The sequence below is a fragment of the Hippocampus bargibanti genome, linkage group LG13, assembly GCF_051943395.1.
Source record: "Hippocampus bargibanti isolate YZ-2025 linkage group LG13, ASM5194339v1, whole genome shotgun sequence".
Lineage (NCBI taxonomy): Eukaryota > Metazoa > Chordata > Actinopteri > Syngnathiformes > Syngnathidae > Hippocampus > Hippocampus bargibanti.
Genome location: NC_142746.1, coordinates 19,531,998 through 19,551,983, shown reverse-complemented (window position 1 = coordinate 19,551,983; position 19,986 = coordinate 19,531,998). Strand labels below are relative to the sequence as shown.

Here is a 19,986-nt window from a genome sequence, read left to right as displayed (position 1 = left end):
CTTCTACTGAGCGTATTTTACAAAGATTCCACCGCATATAGCTATATTTTACGTTTTAAGACTCGCACTGAATACTCCGGAAGTCTTGTTTTTGAGTTGGTGACGAGTCCGTACGTGACGTCACTAAAGGACCATAATAAAGACACATTCTAGCGGTCCTTCCATCACGTCAATGTATTTTGCTGTACTTGTTTGATCTGGGGACCTCGTGTTGCACCCAAAAGCCGCCAGAAGGCCAGAAGAGGGCGTCTAAGCGCCATATAAGGAATTTATCAGCCTGTGGAAACGGAGGTGGCCACAGGAGGTCGCCATTTTGTGCCTCTTTTTTTGGGTGAGAGATTTACCCCCAATGTTGCCTCAAAATGGCTCAAATAAATTCTTTAATCGATTGCAAACATGTATGCTTTCCTCTTCAGAACTATTTGAATCATATTCATAACTGGATGTGTAACAAGAAAGCATATTCTCCGAATCTGAAGCAATTGTTTTGATTCACTAGCAATGCTAGACGTCTTGGCGTGACGTCACAAACTGGGGGCGGGACTTTCTGAAAATGCCCAATTCACAGCTCATTTTTTTGCAGATTTTGGACGTTTTGGAAGTCATTTTTATGTGTTTTGCATTTGGCTAAAAATATCATACTGCGTGTTTTGGATGAATTTGCATTTATAATTTTTGGGATAAATTTGCATAAATAAAACAAAAATAAACGTAGCAACACACACACACACACACACACACGAACATACCATCCCCCTCAACTTTTCCACATTTGTATTCCCTCGGACGTCAACATTTCTGGGTGCCTTGGCGCAAATCCATCGCGGCTTTCACTTTTACGGTCCTCTCAACATCCCTGTGGCGCCAGTGGTACACACTCCAATTCCGAGTAAAAACATACACAAAAGGAAAACTAATGAGAGATTAATGACAATAATTTATTTGAAAACATTTTTTTTTTATTGGACTCATTTAGTTGACACTTAACTAGTTGTTTTTTTCCCCCTCGACAATTTTGGACATTGTGTAATTATAATGACATGATAACATGGGTGCATGATTGAGTGTTTATTATCCTTAGGAAGTCAGTTATGCTGGTGGCTAAAGTCACGTTGTTGTAGCAGCAGCAGCGTGAAGGTTTATGTGTACACTGCAGACCAAGCGTAACAGGCATGAATAAGAATATGGACACAGACGTTCATATAGTGAACACACGCATTCATGATGAACCCCACCAACTCGCTTTTAAATTAAAAGCCAAATGTTTTATATTACATGCCCAAAATAACATCCACGATTGAAGGAGAGTGATTTTAATTTAAAAAAATGGAACGTGGTCTCGAGTCGCTTTTTTTTTCTCTCAATATGTTCTTCTTTTTCCAACGAATGTACTTTTCCATGATGAGCAGGCAATTTTGAAATTGAGGAACTGTGAAACGACTCCTCAGTTGGCAGCGAGCTCACGTGCGGAACTCAAATCGGTGTTTGATGATCCGCCATCAGCCAACCGAATACAGAAACGGCAACGTTGCTACGAGGAGATATTTAGATGTTTTTAATGTATGAGTCACGATTCTCCTTTTAACTATGATGTAGATCCGCCATCCAGATGACAGAAGTGCGACATACGACCACGTGTAAATACTTAGACGAGAGGAAGCTTTCGAAATACCGTCTGTCACTGCCACTGTATCCAATTCACTTTCTCCATTTTTCACATGCTTTATTCCATTCGTCCACTTTTTTTTTCTTTCTTTTTTATCTCTCACTCACTCACACGGCAAATAATGTCTTCTGCAGCTGTCTCTCCAGGGCAGTTGTTGTGAGGGTGATATGATGAAGAGGTGAAAGAGAAGTGGAGGGAAGAAGAAGGGAAATCCAGAAAGGGGGGGGGGTGAGAGGGGGTTGAAGGCAAAGGGGAAATATATCATCAGGGTTCATTGCTCCTGGGGTAGAATTCTTTCATACCAATTGCCGAAACCTTCCCTGCATGCGTGAGAACAAATATATAAGCAAACATATACACAAGAGACCAAGGACAACCGACACCATTTTTTGGTTTCCTACCTGATATAAGAAAACCTTTTTATAGCATCTAAAATACCCAAAACACGCAGGCTGATATTTTTAGTCAAATGCACAACACCAATAAAAATGAGTTAAAGTGTCTCAAAACTACATCAAAATGACCGCAGAGATGCCGAGTTTCAATAGGTCCCGCCCCCTTGTTCGTGACGTCACGCCAGGACGTCTCGAGAATCAAAACAATGGCTTTAGGTTCGGAGAAGATGCTTTCTCGTGACTCATTCAGTTATGAATATGATTCAAATTGTTCTGAAGCGGAAAGCATAAATGTTTGCAATCGAAAAGAAGTCCTTCCGTATCATTTTGAGGTGTCCGGACTCCAATGTAGCGTCCCAGAAAATGCACAAGATGGCTCACAAGCTCCGTTGGAAATGGGCTGATTTGTCTGCTGGGAATTTGTGTCAACTAGTATCAAATAGTAGTCTTGGTGCAACACACAACAATTCACCATCGCGTTATTTGTGTTTTCCTTCTAATTTCGCCATCAACACGATGTTTTCAGACCAAACAAAGTACCCAAAATGCATTGTGTGCCGCTTTCTCGGTCAGGGGCGTTCCTGACGTGACATCACATCAGGAATAGTCACCAACTCGAAAACAAGATTTGACCTGAATATTCAGCGCGAGTCTTAAAACGTAAAATATAGCTATATGCCGTGGAATAATATGCTCAGTAGAAGTCATTTGTAGTGATTTTACAAATTATGGACACAACTTGTCCGAAGGCGTCGGTTGTCCTTTAAGCGGTGATAGCTTCCTGTCAGCTTTGACCAATCCCCTGAGGTTCAAAAATGTCAATCTATGACATTGTCATCCAAGCAACAATTTTTTTTTCATTTTGCTCTTGAGTCTTTGGAGTCTTTGGCCTTGATTATCCAACCTTGAAAACTTAATAAATAGGTTGCTTTGATCTGATCGCCCCCCCTTCACCCACACACCCTCCACCGCTCATTTTCTTCAGGCACCTGCCTGTACCAGCCACTTCAACTTTAATCAAGCCAACCGGCTCGTCACAAAATGAAGTTATGAAGCAGCCTGGGAGATAAAGAGGGTGTGGGTGTGGATGGTTGAGGTGAGGGGGTTGGTAATCACTTGCACAGATCTGCAGTAGCTGCTTGAACTTCCACTTGAATTGTGCAAGGGCAGTTGATTTAAGCCTATATGCACACCATATAGAGCAGGGGTGTCAAAGTCATTTTTTGCCGCGGGCCACATTGTAGTTATGGTTTCCTCTCGAGGGCTGTTATGAATTTGGGGAACCCATTAGAATGTTTAAATCCCTTCAAATATTACATATAGAGCACACAGCAAATTAATGAATAACTCATTTTCAAATCTGACGTCAAGAATAATGACTTTTATTGTGGTTGACATCCAAAAATATGAAATTTTGGCTCAGATTTTAGCAATCATCATGGAATTTAACAAGTTTGATTTGCTTTCACGGGCCGAAAAAAATGATGTGGCGGACCGGATTTGGCCCGCGGGCCTTGACTTTGACACCTGTGATATAGAGAGTCGTCGTTCCTTATTTCATTTGAAATTATTTAACATTACAGTAAATGATATTATGTAAGGTCTATTATTCCCAACCATTCAACCTTTATTGACTGTCAGTGGTGGGTCGTCATGGCCTGCAAGGCCATCTCTGCTAGCCTGAAAATATCTGAATGACAGACTACTGTGAATTATATTACAGTAAAGTCTCGTTATATCGATATTCAAGGGAGTCCGAAAAAATATCGATATAACCGGGACTATCGATATATCCGACCCTGTTTGCATGTAATTTTCTCCGTGCGTGCATAGAAATAGTATCGATATAACCGGGACTATCGATATATCCGATATCGATATAACGAGACTTTACTGTATATCCATACATTCGTATTAAAACATTCCAAATTGTTGTTCAGCTTCCTTTCATTACTTTTCCCCCTGTTGTGCTGCTTCCAGATGTGTGTTTTCGTATTTAAGCAATCACATTTCAGCCATCATTTCTTACCAGGGTCAGAAATCGACCTGAACGCCTTCACAATCAGTTCTGCAGGCCCTGGAGCATAAAAGGGGTCGTTAAACTTGTTGCTTTAACCAATCAGAGTTTGAGTTGGCAACCCAAGAACTGCTTGCAGGCTGGAAACGTCACGAGTTTTCGCAAACTATTATTGGCTAGCCAATCATGGTATCACTAGCCATTCGTGAGAAGTGCATACTGGCCAGCGCTAGCACCCTGTATCTGTAGTGAGCTAAGCAATTATATTATTGTGTTGATATTAATAGTGGTTTTGTCAACCCATAATTGCTGAAGGAAGGCTGAATGGATTTGTTTGCAGATATGCTGTTAAAGCCATTTTCAAGACTGACTTTTCAGGAAAAAATGGACATCTTTATGGATGGACAGCTCAGAAGCTAGCAAAAATAGCAATTAATATTGCAATTTTTCGAGGTCATCATGAATCCACACGTTCAGAGTCAAAATTTGAACAGACAATATATCCTTGCATTTTCCAAGTCACAAGTTATTTCCTTACTAACGGTTCCCTCTAGTGGATGTGTAGTAAATCACATGTCAAACGTAGCACGACTGAAGGCCTAGGAGTGACATGCATGGCCCTCCACTGTTAACTGTATCTAACTATTAACCAATAATGTTTATTGTTGCTGAATACATTTCATTGCTTAGTTATAGCAAGTTGGATTTGGAAATAAACATCAGGTTGCTGTTATATGTTACATGCTGAAGAAACCTCCAAAGTAGAGGTAGAAACTTCCACAGAACAGGTGGGATAAGAGCAGGTAAATCCAGGTCAACAAGTGCAATGTAAGCCTGATTTTTTTTTAGACTTAAAAGTAAAGGCATCAACAGAAGTGTTGTATCAAATGAGCGTAGCATTCCAGCATTAAAAACAACCCGACTTTTTACACATAAACAGCATACTGTGATTGAGTGGAACTGCAGGCTCTCTAGTGTTGTTTTACGAATCGTATTGCAGCATGCTGTAGCAGCTCCATCTGTGGTTGCGGCCCTCGTTCCTCTGTGACCACATCAAGGTTTTGTAATAGCGGGTGGGGGTAGTAGGGTGTTGTGGGATACATCCCCCTACCCCCTTTTCATGCCACAATACAGCCACCACAGACTTTATATGCAGAACCAATGGAATCTAAGTTCAGGGAAGTGGCAGGAAAATGTAGCTGATGTTTCTGTAACCGTTAAGTAGGTGAATAAATATTGAACATTAAATAGTTGGGAGAAAGTTTTAAGCTACTTTATTGAGTACTATATGGCAACAATCCAGTAGCTCAACACTTATTGAATGGATAACTAATCATTTGAGAAAACAAGGGTGCGGAAAATCCCACTGACCCTTCGCACCCTGCACACCACCTTTTCCAGCGACTGTCCTCAGGCACCAAATCCAACAGACATTCAAACAGCTTCTTTCCCCTAGCCATTAACTCTCTAAACAGTAACCCAAATATAACTGTATAGCACCTCTTTGCAATTTCTTTTTATGATGATACTAGTGCAGCATGTTCTACCGGAAACAAATTCCTTGTGTGTTTTACATACAGTGATACATTGGCTTACAAACTTAATTGGTTCCCAGACAGAGTATGTAAGGTGAAAAGTGTGTATCCCAAAAATTAATTTCCCATAGGAAACCATTAAAATGAGAATAATCCGTTCCCAGGTCCCCATAAAACATAATTTTCTACTTTACTACACAAAATATACCTTATTTTATGTATAATAAATGTGCTATGGTATTATAATTAAAGAAATAAACTGTACTGTATAATAAAGTCATTTTATTTACCTTTGTGATGGTCGTTGATGGCTTGATGGAATGGAGTGGCCGGTTTCATTAGCATTAAACACTTAATGAGGAACGTAACCTTCTTCTTTCACCATCTGGAGGAATGATCACTTGTGGGTGCTTTCTCTGTCTAGTTCCTCATCAATTGTGTTCTGTTCAGCTGTGTTCATAGCTTCTTGCATCAAGTGTACAGATGGCTTGTGCGGGTTGTTTGTGGAACCTCATTGATGGGATATTTTAACCTTGCAGTCTACACTCTGCCTTTAAACTATCAAAGTTGAAACGCTCTCACTTCGTCTGCCTGTCTCTTTCATGTTTAAACCACCGCCCTCACTGCTGCGTTCATGACCAATCACGAGGCTTTAACCGATGACTGGGGGTGGGGAATAGAGGACAAAAACAGTCAGTTTCCATTTTGTTGTTAGAAGAACGGGCTCGTTTGCGAACGACACATCACTTATTCAGGCAGCTTCGTGTACAAAAAAAGTTTGTATACCAAGGTAAAGTTCGTATGCCAAGGTAAAATTGTCAGAAATGTAACGTTCGTAAACCAAAAAGTTCATAAGCCAAGGAGTTCATAAACCGAGGTATCACTGTACTTATTTTAAAGATGACTCTGGTTCTGATTGTCTTTAAATAACTGCTGGTTCAACATTGGTTGATTGGATAGTATAGTAATGGCCGTGTGTAAGAACTATGATGAGTCTATATTTTTGAAGATTAAGATAACACAAGAAACCCAAATTCACAGTAGCAAAGTTATGAAAGGAAAAAGTAGAACAAAAACGAGTTGTAAAGGCATCCATTCACTCTGATTAGCCTCAAGAATTCTCCACTTGGTTTAAGAGGCACTTCCATCTGTCATGCTTTGTATTTGACTGCCCCCTAGTGCTTCCCCTTTCCCCCTTTTATTTCTAGCTCAGTGTTTCCTCACACGTTATTTATTGAGCCGAGCATATTTCACATCAGGGAAAATAAAATCTCACAATTTAGCAAAACAACTCACAAAAGTGTTTAGGCGGGTTAATTACTGTATGTAACTTTTATTTTCTTGCCTCTTACGATACAATGTTAGCATATATTCATTCATTACTATTTAATTAATTATTATGTATTTATTTGCCAAAAATCAGAAATCACAAAGCCTTTAATCATCCCGCAGTGGGGAAATTTTAGTCTATTCGTAGTCAAATGTGTGTTATGGCCAACTTCATGGCTCAGTTCCCCTTTAACAGCTTGAGTGAGTTATATAAGACTTGGCAGACTCACCAGCGGTGCGTAATCACTACATACTGTATATACCACCGCGTCTGCAGAAACAGGTATATGTGTCAGTATGTTCTGTCATCGCATAACATCAGTCAAACGAATGTGATCCCAGGAAGAAAAAAAAACGCACACGGAGGCGTAACGATGAAAACAAGACATTTCTCCATCTGCAGTCTTCCAACCTGTCTGTGAATGACGTGACAAGAGCTGAGGAATCCGACGGTTGGATTTGCTCTCCTTTCTCCCGTCAACCGTTTTATCTTGAGGAGTAAATAGGAAGGAAGAGATATATGTTTCAGTCATCATCATGTGGCCATTGGCCAAGAACATTAAGTTCTTCTTCATTTGAGAGATATGGTACGTGTTGTTTGTTCCTTAGCAACAACCAGTATGTAGGGGATGGGTGAGCTACTTAAAGGACAACCGACACCATTTTTTTGTTTCCTAACTGACATCAGAAAAACGTTTTAAAATACCCAAAACACTCAGGCTGATATTTTTAGTTGAATGCAAAACTCCAATAAAAATGACTTAAAATGTCCCAAAACTACTTCAAAATGACCTCGGAGATGCCGTGTTTCATTAGGTACTGCCCCCTTGTTTGTGACTTTGTGTCTTGCATTGCTGGAGAATCCAAACAATGGCTTCAGATTCGGAGAATATGCTTTCTTGTTACTCATTAAGTTATGAATATGATTCAAATAGTTCTGAAGAGGAAAGCATAAATGTTTGCAATCGATTAAAGAAGTCCTCCCGTATCAATTTGAGCCGTCAGGACTCCAATGTAGCGTCCCAGAAAATGCACAAGATGGCGCCCAAGCTCTGTTGGAAATGCGCTGATTTGTCCGCTGGGAATTTTTAGTAAACAGTTTTGTATACGTTATAGGTAGAGTTATACAGTAATAAAATCGATAATATGAAATGTAAAATGATAAACGACACTAAAAGTATCACGTTTATAAATGAACTGTACAGTAAACGGTTTTGTATACATTACAGGTTGAGTTATGCAGTAATAAAAATCGATAATATGAAATATAAAATGATAACAATGACACTAAAAGTCATAAAATGTATAAATGAACTGTTGGTTTATAATAGTATTCAATAGAAAACGTTGCTTAAAAACAACAGATTGACATTGTATACGATCCACGTCGGCCATTTTGAATTGATTTCGACTTACAACCGTTTGACTTACGACCGTTTTGTCAGAACGGATGTTACCTGTATATAAATATATGAATGTTTTCCAAATATAAGGCACACCGCATTCTAAGGCGTTATATGAGAGGATGGGGTTAGGAAGTACTTCCTCCACACGAGGAAATGGAGTTGGTGACTGCTGACAGAAGTTCATAGACTTGTTGAGGCTCAATATAACTTCACAGTTAAAGCGCACCTGCATATAAGGCGCAGGGTCATCTTTTGAAGAAAATTAAGACTTTTGAATGCGCCTTATACACCGGAAAATACGGTCATTAGATGTACAGAGAAAAAAAATGGACTCTTTTCATCCTGGATTGCGACCTGAATGAAAACGGCACCCGGTCCGCCATATTCTGTGTATTATGATTGCACATTTTAAAAAGTCTGTCGAATCATTTGATTTTCACCATATGCCTAATGTTACTCAAAGTCAAACAATGCTCTATCGCCATGTTTGAAATTCCCTCACCACATCCTTCAGCACACACAAGAGTTTCAGTGTCTGAAAGGCCCACCTTTTCTGCTGCCCAAACGTTCAGCAGCTGTAATACTCTGCTGTTGACTTAATGTTGACTTAGCCATTAAAAATCTGAAATCAAAACCTACCCAGCTGTTTAGCTTGGAACTGAGTGTGTCTCATGACTACACACTTGAACTAGGTGAAACATCTGTACCTCTGACAAAATCCTTTCACAGGTCTAAAGTGCATCTGGGAGTAAGAGAAAGAGAGAGAGAGACATAGAAAATGTGTCACTCATATGAACAAACGTTTCTTACTGAAATTCACAGATGAGAGAAAAACAATGACTCATAAATACAATTGGATCATTCGTCAACTTTAATTTGACAATAAACCTGCGTGTATATTCTAATTGCTGATTAATTCATGCGAGACAGATGCAAAAATTCACCAGTCCTCGTGGTGGTGGTCCTATAGAAGATGCTCGACATAAGTATAGGGTACTACAGTAAAGTCTCGTTATATCGGATATATCGATAGTCCCGGTTATATCGATACTATTTCTATGCACACACGGAGAAAATTACATGCAAACAGGGTCGGATATATCGATAGTCCCGGTTATATCGATATTTTTTCGGACTCCCTTGAATATCGATATAACGAGACTTTACTGTATATGGAGTATATTCAGAAAACCTGTTCAAAATGTCTTTGTGAACACAAAAGTTGTTTCCAAGCGCACCGTATTTTCCGTTATATAAGGCACACCGGAGTATAAGGCACACCCCCAGTGAATGGTGTATTTTTAAAATTGTTTCATATATGTGGCGCACCGGAGTATAAGGCGCACCACAATGAAATACACCACAATGAATGGTGTATTTTTAATTTATTGCATATATAAGGCGCACCGGAGTATAAGGTGCACCTTAAATGAATTACATCTTAAACCGATTCCATACATAAGGCGCAACGGAGTATAAGGCACACCCCCAATGAATGGTTTATTTTAAAATTTGTTCAACATATAAGGCACACCGGTGTATAAGGCGCACCTTCAATGACTGACATTTTAAAACCGGTTCCATATATAAGGCGCACCGGAGTATAAGGCGCACCTTTAATGACTGACATTTTTAAACCGGTTCCATATATAAGGCGCACCTTCAATGACTGACATTTTTAAACCGGTTCCATATATAAGGCGCACTGAAGTATAAGGCACACCCCCAGTGAATGGGTTATTTTAAAATTTGTTCCACATATAAGGCGCACCGGTGTATAAGGCGCACCTTCAATGACTGACATTTTTAAACCGGTTCCATATATAAGGCGCACTGAAGTATAAGGCACACCCCCAGTGAATGGGTTATTTTAAAATTTGTTCCACATATAAGGCGCACCGGTGTATAAGGCGCACCTTCAATGACTGACATTTTAAAACTGGTTCCATATATAAGGCGCACCGGTGTATAAGGCGCACCTTCAATGACTGACATTTTTAAACCGGTTCGATATATAAGGCGCACCGGTGTATAAGGCGCACCGGTGTATAAGGCGCACCTTCAATGACTGACATTTTTAAACTGGTTCCATATATAAGGCGCACCGGAGTATAAGGCAAACCCCCAATGAATTGTTTATTTTTAAATGTGTTCCATATATAAGGCGCACCTTCAATGAATGACATTTTTAAACCAGTTTCATATACAGTGTATAAGGTTAACCGGTTTATAAAATGCCCCTCTAACGAACATGACATGTTTTTTTCCATATATAATGCGCAATGGATTATAATGCGCATGGTCATCTTTTGAAAAAAAAAAAAAATAATAAGCCTTTTATGTGCACCGTATAGTGCGCAATATATGGTACATGTTTTGTGTAGTACTGTATCCTATCAGAATCAGAATCATCTTTATTGCCAAGTATGTAGAACACACAAGGAATTTGTTTCCGGTAGAATGCATGTGACATTGTCATTAAAAAGGCTTCGCTTCCCCTAATTAAATTATTATATTGATGTTTTGCCTCTGGTAAAACTTTGTGTTCATTTTACTTTGTTGTTGTGAGTTGGAAAGGCCTTGAAAAAGCAACCTCACAATAACCCTGTAAAGACAATCGTCATAAATGTTTCTGATGATCTGTGGATTACATTCAATGGCTAACTAAGGTACACGTATAAACTACCATTATCCGGTAACATGGTCAAACTGTTGGTCTGACAATTGGCATTTATGGACCAAAAGATCTGAACCTTAACACAACAACTCAACTCACTGGAAGGTGTGACATGCATGCAGTCAAAGAAAACCGGGCAGGCAAGAACTTAGAAGCCGAGATGCACAAACATCGACTGGAAACACACTCACAATGTGCCAGCCGGGTCGTTATTGTATGGAGCAGCATTAACATGTCGTAAGACCTCCCAAAGCTTTGCGAGACTGGAGAAAAGCACAGACCAGACCCTAAAAAATACACAAACTGGCTCAGGCACTATTGCTTTAGGATTGAGTATCTCAGCATACAGTTGGAGAGAAAGCATGTGGGTGTCTGTGCGTGTCTGTGCAAGCATGTTTGTATGCGCTTATATCTACTCTGGGATTGTGTGTGTGTGTGTGTGTGTGCGGTAAATTGTGTTAGTAAGGAAGCAACCGCGCAAACAAATGTGCGGTCTGCACTGTAAAAAGGAGGCAATTTCCTGGTACACACACAAGCGGATAAAACTCATGGACAAGTTGAGACAAAAAGAGCTGCTTTATCATCTTCAGGCAGTGCAACCGATTCATGGATAAGGGAACAAGTGAGTGTGAAATAATGCTGTCTTCTCTCAATCAACTGAAGGTGAATCATCCCTAAATCCATTTTTAATCCAATGGGGTATTTAAACACTTTAAACTGAAGACATCCATAGAGCTTTCATTATCCATCCATTCATGCATTCTTCATCATCCACCATCCATCATCCATACATCCATCCATCTATCCACACATCCATCCATCCTTTATCATCGATCTATCCACGCATCCATCCATCCATCCACGTACCATCCATCCATCGACCCATGCATCCATCCACACATCATCCATCCATCCACCTACCTATCCATGCATTCATCCACTCATCATCCATCCATGCATCCATCCACCCATCCTTCACCATCCATCTATCCATGCATCCGTCCATCCTTTATCATCCATCTATCCACACATCCATCCATCCATCGACCCATGCATCCATCCACCCATCATCCATCCACCTATCATCCATCCATCCTTCCATTCGTCCACCTACCTATCCATGCATTCATCCACTCATCATCCAGCCACCCATCATCCATCCACTCATCCTTCATCATCCATCTATCCATGCATCCACTCATGCATCCATCCACCCATCATCCATCCATCCAACACCCACCTACCTATCCATCCATTTATCCACCCATCCTTCATCATCCATCTAGCCATGCATCCATCCATCCAACCACCCACCTACCTATCCATTCAGCCACCCATCCTTCATCATCCATCTATCCATGCATCCAACCATCCACCCATCATCTATCCAACCACCCACCTACCTATCCATCCATTCATCCACCCATCCTTCATCATCCATCTATCCATGCATCCATCCATCCTTCAATCCTTCATCATCCATCCATCCATCCATCCAACCCACCCGAACCCATCCAACCACCCAACCAACCAACCAATCATCCATCCTTCCATTCGTCCATCAATTTTTGTTCAGCGGTGGACACCCTGAACCAGTTGCCCACCAATCGTACGGCACACAGTGACGAATTATTACCATTGCACTCATAATCACACATAGGGACAATTTAGCGTTCAATCAACCATGTTTTTGGAATGTCGGAGGAAACCGCAGTGCACAGAGAAAATACACGCCGGCACTTGGGACAACACGCAAATTCCGCGTTGGAAGGCCAAACGTTGACAATTCGAAAGGTTGAAGACACTCCCTGAAAATTATTTCGGTCACATAATGATTGTTAAACAACCCGTGTCTCTAATGGCTCATTATATTTGTTGATGCTTGCATTTCTTTCAAGCTTGAGATCACATTATTCATAATTGGAAGCAATAACATAAGCAAACATTACAAATGTAACCAGACAAGGATTATAGCAACAACTCTTAAGATTACCGTAAAAATATCCCAATATCCAACAATGATGAAAAATCCCGAGTACAAAATGGAAAAATCTTAAAGTACAACTGACGCCTCCGGACAAGTTGTGTCCATAATTTGTAAAATCACTTCAAATGACTTCTACTGAGCGTATTTTACAAAGATTCCACGGCATATAGATATATTTTCCATTTTTAAGACTCGCGCTGAATACTCAGGAAGTCTTGTTTTTGATTTGGTGATGATTCCTGACGTGATGTCACATCAGGAACGCCCCTGACCGAGAAAGCAACACACAATGCATTTTGGGTACTTTGTTTGGTTTGAAAACATCGTGTTGATTCGTGTTGATGACGAAATTAGAAGGAAAACACGTAAATAACGCGATGGCTAATTGTTATGTGTTGCACCACGACTACTATTTGATACTAGTTCACACAAATCAGCCCATTTCCAACGGAGCTTGGGCGCCATCTTGTGCATTTTCTGTGAGTTACATTGGAGTCCAGACGCTTCAAAATGAGACGGAAGGACTTCTTTAATCGATTGCAAACATTTATGCCTTCTTCTTCAGAACTATTTAATTCATATTCATAACTAGATGAGTAACAGTACAGTTTTTCATTAATTATAATACCATAACACATTTATTATGCATAAAATAAGGATAAGGTATATTTTGTGTAGTTTTAAGGCTTAGAAAAATGAGAAAGTAGAAAATTAGGTTTTATGGGGACCTGGGAACGGATTATTCCCATTTTAATGGATTCCTATTGGAAATTAATTTTTGGGATACACACTTTTCGCCTTACACACTCTGTCTGGGAACCAATTAAGTTTGTAAGCCACGGTATCACTGTATATGGAACAAGTTTTAAAATATGTCATTCATTGAAGGTTCACCTTATAGTCCGGAAAATACTGTACTTGAACTTTGACATTTGATTTTGAAAAAATAAACACATCAGTAGTATAAGGAGGAAAATGCAAACAATTCCGCATATGCAGGCCTCACTGAAATAATTGGATGAACACGAACAATGTTATCATTCTGCGGCTTGAAAGGGTCTATTCTGCGAGCTCACACACACACATGCTGTAGGATGAAAACAGTACATAAGGCACATGGCCTTGGCTATCCTTAACCTGAAATAAATTAACTGTGCATTTCCTATATTTACTCTGGAGCTGAACCAAATATTTTCACAGCCTGCACGTCTGACTTTATAAAGTGTCGCTAGTTCAAGATTTGAACGGCGGATAAGCTATGCATGTTCACAGATGCTACACATGCACAAGTCATTAATGTGCGAGACCAAATCCAAACCCTTTGCAGATTACTCTGGAGGTAAACCTTCTGATGAATTTCATTTGAAGTCTGGAGAAGCGGCCTCACTTGCAGATCATTGAAAAATATTTTCGGAGATTACTTTACAAACCTGATTGAAGATTTTCCTCCGTTTCTGTAGCGAGCTGTGTTTCTCTACACTGAAACAAAGAAGGTTTTTGTGTCGCAGTCAGTGGGATTATAGGCCTCTTTTGATTGCTAAGGCTGCCTTCGAGCAAGACAAAGTGGTGAGAATGACAAGAGGGAAGGTGCAGAGCATGACCCGGAGCAAAGGATGGGTTTGGTGGTGAGACGAGTGAGCTTGTTAGGAAAAAAAAAAAACAAAACTGAAGGCCCAACATGTTAATTCATGTGCCGTTGCATCATGCCAAGTTTTAATACCGATTGTACAAACTGGCACCGTGTTGTACAATCTGTGTTATGAAAAACCTCTGCATGCTGAGACAAGATTCATTTTAAAAGCCGTTGTATTTCAGGTACAGTGATACCTCGGTTTACGAACCCCTTGGCTTACAAACTTTTCGGTTTACGAATGTTAAATTTATGACAATTTTACCTTGGCATGCCAACTATTTTTCAGGATACACACGGAGCTGCCACAATGAGTGTTGTGTGCAGCCGGCTTGTTTTGGTCCTCTATTCCCCGCCTTCAGTCGTCGGTTAAAGCCACGTGATTGGTCAAGAACGCAGCAGTGAGGGGGGATTTACAGACAGAGAGAGAGTGAAGCCATTCTCCAAAAAAGAACATGGCAGCCAACATTTTTTTTGTCCTCTATTCCCCGCCCCCAGTCTTCGGTTAAAGCCGCGTAATTGGTCAATAACGCAGCAGTGAGGGGAGGTGGTTTAAACATTAAAGGGACAGGCAGACGACAGAGAGAGCATGACAAAATGGATAGAAAACAGTGACATTTGGACTTGTTTCAACTTTGGCAGAGTGTAGACTGCAAGGTTAAAATTCCCATCAGTCAGGCTCCACAAATAACCCGTACAAGCCATCTGTACACTTCAGGCATAAAGCTATCAACCCAGCTAAACAGAACACAATTGATGAGGAACTAGGTAAAATTATCGCACGGAAATAACCTACATTGGGATCATTCCTCAAGATGAAGGTGAAAGAAGAAGGCTACATTCCTCATCAAGTGTTTAATGCTGATGAAACCGGCCACTCCATTCCATCAAGCCATCAACGACCATTACAAAGGTAAATAAAACGACTTTATTATATAGTACCATTTATTTCTTTAATTATAATACCATAGCACATTTATTATACATAAAATAAGGTATATTTAGTGTAGTTTTAAGGCTTAGAAAATTCGAAAGTCAAAAATTATGTTATGGGGACCTGGGAACGGATTATTCTCATTTTAACGGTTTTCTATGGAAAATTCATTTTTGGGACACACACTTTTCGCCTTACACACCCTGTCTGGGAACCAATTAAGTTCGTTAGCCAAGGTATCACTGTATTTGTAAACTTTTTCCATGTATAAATCGTACTGAATTATAAAGCACACCTTCAATGAATGACATATTTGTAAACTCTTTCCTTATGTAAAGCGCACTGGATTATAAGGTGCATGGTCAGCTTTTGAAAAACAGTGCGGAAACTACGGTACTTCTGTGATTTATGGGCTCATATTGGACTAGTTGTATCAAGAACACTCTGTTTCAGGAGTGATGTATGCTTTGAGATGGATTCTGGTCTCGTATATGTTCAGATTTCTTTGGGCCCTAGCTGCCTTTGAACTGCAGTATATGTAATACGCTCTGAACTCCGGCATAATTTCCTTTCCTGCTGAGAGACGCTTTATGATTGGGACACAAGTGCAGAGTTTAAGTGCACACAATAAAGCCGCAGTTGCCTACGTACGGTTTATCTCGGACATATGTCGGAATGAATGTGCACCCGCATCTAACCGGTTTTCTGTTTAAAGATAATATGAATAGTAGTATTGAGTGAAAGGTTTTGATGAGCTTAAATGATATTAGAGTAAAGCCTCAAAAATGAATGTAGGTTTACATTACCCTGAAACTTTTTCCATGTCACGTTGTGGGGCGTGTTTGTCATGGTGCTTTTGCTTATTTGATGACAGCGAGGAAGTAGGAAGTTGTTTGTTTAATGTCTTTTATACCACAGGTGTCAAACTCAAGGCCCGCGGGCCAAATCCGGCCCGCCACATCATTTTTTTCGGCCCGTGAAAGCAAATCAAACTTGTTAAATTCCATGATGATTGCTAAAATCTGAGCCAAAATTTCATATTTTTGGATGTCAACCACAATAAAAGTCATTATTCTTGACTTCAGATTTGAAAACGAGTTATTCATTAATTTGCTGTGTGCTCTATATGTAATATTTGAAGGGATTTAAACATTCTAATGGGTTCCCCAAATTCATAACGGCCCTCGAGAAGAAACCATAACTATAATGTGGCCCGCGGCAAAAAATGACTTTGACACCCCTGTCTTATACAAACTTTCTGTACCCTCTTTGTTACATGAAGCAGTTCGATGAAAGAGGAGAGGATAAAAATGTGCTTTTCACCAGTGGATCGGGGACGTCATGGTGGATTGTGCACCTCTACTACAAGCTAAATGTTTAAAGCAAACACAAATCTGTAGCATCCATTGACGAAACGAGATTGTCTCATATGCCACGTAAATTCGCTTCAATTCCAAGCCGCGACACTTCTACATATGCACATCCACATTTTTTTTACATCTAGAAATGTTCATAGGGCGGCCTGGTAGTAGTTAGCACGGCGACTGTGCTTTACCTGTCAACCGCCTGTATTTTGCCATATTCTGTACGATTTTTGCACATTTTTAGATGTGAAAGTTTGTACGAGAAATGCATACATTGTTAAACATAATTCTGGGAGATTTTCAATTCCGTTTGCGTCATGAAATAGTTGCAGTAATGTTAATTATTACAAATAGCGCTACTCGTAAAAAGCGAATTTGACCACCGAGAAAACAAGTCGGTGCGAAAAGTCTCGAGAAGAAACAAAAGTTCAGAGAAGACAAGTTCCGGTCAAGTGGAATTTTATTTTGAAATCAGTTCAATTAAACATTTTATCGTGTTTTTTTTTCGCCGTAATATCATTCATATTTTTTTATAAACATTTCCAATTCTTTTTGAGCCATTAGTAATGTCACAGGGTCTCGCAGTTTGACAGATATGGTACCACGTAAAAGTCGTGAGTTCAAATCCTGCTCCGACCTCCATGTATGGAGTTTGCATGCTCTCCCTGGGCATTCATGGCTTTTCTTCGGGTCTTCCGTCTTACACACACATTCCAAAAATACCCATAACAGGCTATTTGAACGCTCGAAATTGTCCCTCTGTGCGAGTATGAGCGCATCTGTTTTGTTTTTTTGTCTATATGTGCCTTGCGATTGGCTGGCAACCGGTTCAGGGTGTCCTCTACCGACTCCCACAAAACAGGTGGGGTAAGCTCCAGAATCTACGCAAACTTCATGAGGATAAATGGGTTTGGAAAATGAATGAATGAATAACGACTATAAAGAACTACCATATGTTGCAGTATTTATCTGTCATTCACAGTCACCTTCAAAAACAAACATTTCTCTGCCTCTGCAAATCAGGCCTTGTTCCTCCCTCCGTATTCCAAAACTCCATTTCTTAAATCCTCAACCCCCCAGCCCCCTTTCTCTTATCTCCCAGCACTCTCTGTCTTTGTCTCTGTAGCCTCAGGACTGATAAACACTGTTGATCCTGGTACTATGCTCTGTGAATGAATGTGTTTGAAGGGGCAGCCTTTCTACTCAGCACCTTGTTTATTCGGCCCTCTCCCCATCAACCGTGCTTAATGTCACCATAGCTTTTTTTTCCCCCTCCATACCGACACGTAGGCACGCACACATATACACACACACGCTTTTGTATAAGGTGTCGTTATCATAGAAAAAAAGCAAGTGTAATGCAGTATATAGAAGTATGTAGGTAGATACAGTATAAGTAGAAATGTATTAAATTTGTCAATAATACTTAATGCAGTGTGTGTGTTTGTATGACTAGTCTTGTGAGGACCACTAAGATTTTATACCATACGTAGTGAGGACATTTTTGACAAGTGAGGACCTTTTGGCTGGTCCTCACGAGCTTTTCATTCTAAAGGCTTCTAGAGGGTCTGTATATGCATCTGTTAAAGTTTCAGAGAGGTCCTCACAAATTAACCCAAAATTATTTTGTTGGTGTGTATTTTAATTTCACTTGGATACACACACTTTTTACTCACTGTGTGTGTTTATGTGTGCATGTGCATGGTTAATGAGAGGAAAATAATCATACCACAAAAAGTCAAAATATTTTAACCAAATTCACTATACGGGTGAGGACTTTGAATGTACCCATTGAGAGTCCTCACTCTTGCTGTTATTTCAGTTTCCAAGTCCAAAAATTTATTTCTTTCTTTTTAAAGAAGTTGAAGTGGGAAATGGGGTGATATTTAGTGTTCAAATGTAATATTAGTTCTTCTCTAAACTTATCAGCAATGGTGGTCATCACTCCTTATGCCGAGTTATCCGGATTTCACGAACCCATTGAAACAGGAATGTGTGTGTGTGCCTTGTAGTGAGGTGTGGGGCCTATATGGTGAGTGAAACCAGGCGTACCAACAACTTGGCACATGCACACAGTATTGGTATTCTTGTTTTGTGGGGAAAGCAGCATTCCCTGGATTGAAAGCCAGTGTGTGTTCATGTTTTTGTGTCGCACAAAAGCTGTTTGAACAGAAGGTTTATGTGCTTTCGGGTTAAGGTGCATGAGTTGTGTGGCGAGTTGTGTGCTAAAAGTGAAAAGAGTGTCAACGGACTGCTGACAGTTGAAATCCCTTGTGGCGAAATTGTTTTTTTTTTTTCGACATTAAAAGAAATGCGTGCGACTCAACAGGGTTTGCGTATACACTTGATGAAATGTACTGTCAGACTCAAGTCATTGAAGAAGTCGATTACTCGGTGTTCGAAATAAATGTTCATCATAAATTTAATGTCTGCCATGTGTTGGAACGTATTTTTCAGTGTATAAGGCGCACCCCCAATGAATGGTGTATTTATCGATATATAAGGCGCACCAGACTCATTTATTTATTTATTTATGTATTTATTTATTTATTTATTTATTTATTCATGGTATTTTATTTTATGTATTTATTTGTTATTTAATTTTTTTATTATTTTTTTATTTTATTTTTCTATTATTTATTTATTTATATTTATTTTTTAATATATTTTTGTTATTTGCCGTATTAGCCGGTGTATAAGGCGCAGCAGCCCCAATGAATGGTGTATTTTCTAACTTTTTTCATATATAAGGCGCACCTGCCGGTTTATTTATTTATTTGTTTTTTTGTATTTTATTTGTTTGTGTTTTCATTTTTATTTTCATGTTATTTTATTTTATGTATTTTTAAATTAATTAATTACCATATTAGCCAGTATATAAGGCGCACCCCCAATGAATGGCGGATTTTCAAAGCATATATAAGGCGCACCTAAATATTTATTTATGTATGTATTTATTTGTGTTTGTTAATTTTTTTCTGCGTTAATTTTCATTTTTATTTTAGTTTATTTATTTTTAATTAATTAATTAATTGCCGTATTTTCC

At 39.5% G+C, this 19,986-nt stretch overlaps 1 protein-coding gene and 1 long non-coding RNA gene across 4 annotated transcripts in view; one reads left to right on the top strand and one right to left on the bottom strand.

Moving 5' to 3' along the window:
- Positions 1–19,986, top strand: part of thada (THADA armadillo repeat containing) — a 258,466-nt gene that overhangs the window by 179,231 nt on the left and 59,249 nt on the right. The gene's annotated exons all lie outside the window — the stretch shown is intronic.
- On the bottom strand, positions 625–14,566 carry LOC148889654 (uncharacterized). Of its 3 annotated transcripts, XR_016116910.1 has the most exons (6): positions 14,443–14,566; positions 8,988–9,090; positions 7,303–7,432; positions 7,173–7,213; positions 4,091–4,138; positions 625–1,986 (listed from the first exon to the last, which is right to left on the bottom strand). It is a non-coding gene; the product is annotated as an uncharacterized LOC148889654 (long non-coding RNA). The 3 variants fall into 3 exon arrangements; XR_016116909.1 differs by having other exon boundaries at positions 7,173–7,432; XR_016116908.1 differs by lacking the exons at positions 625–1,986; positions 4,091–4,138 and having other exon boundaries at positions 7,040–7,432.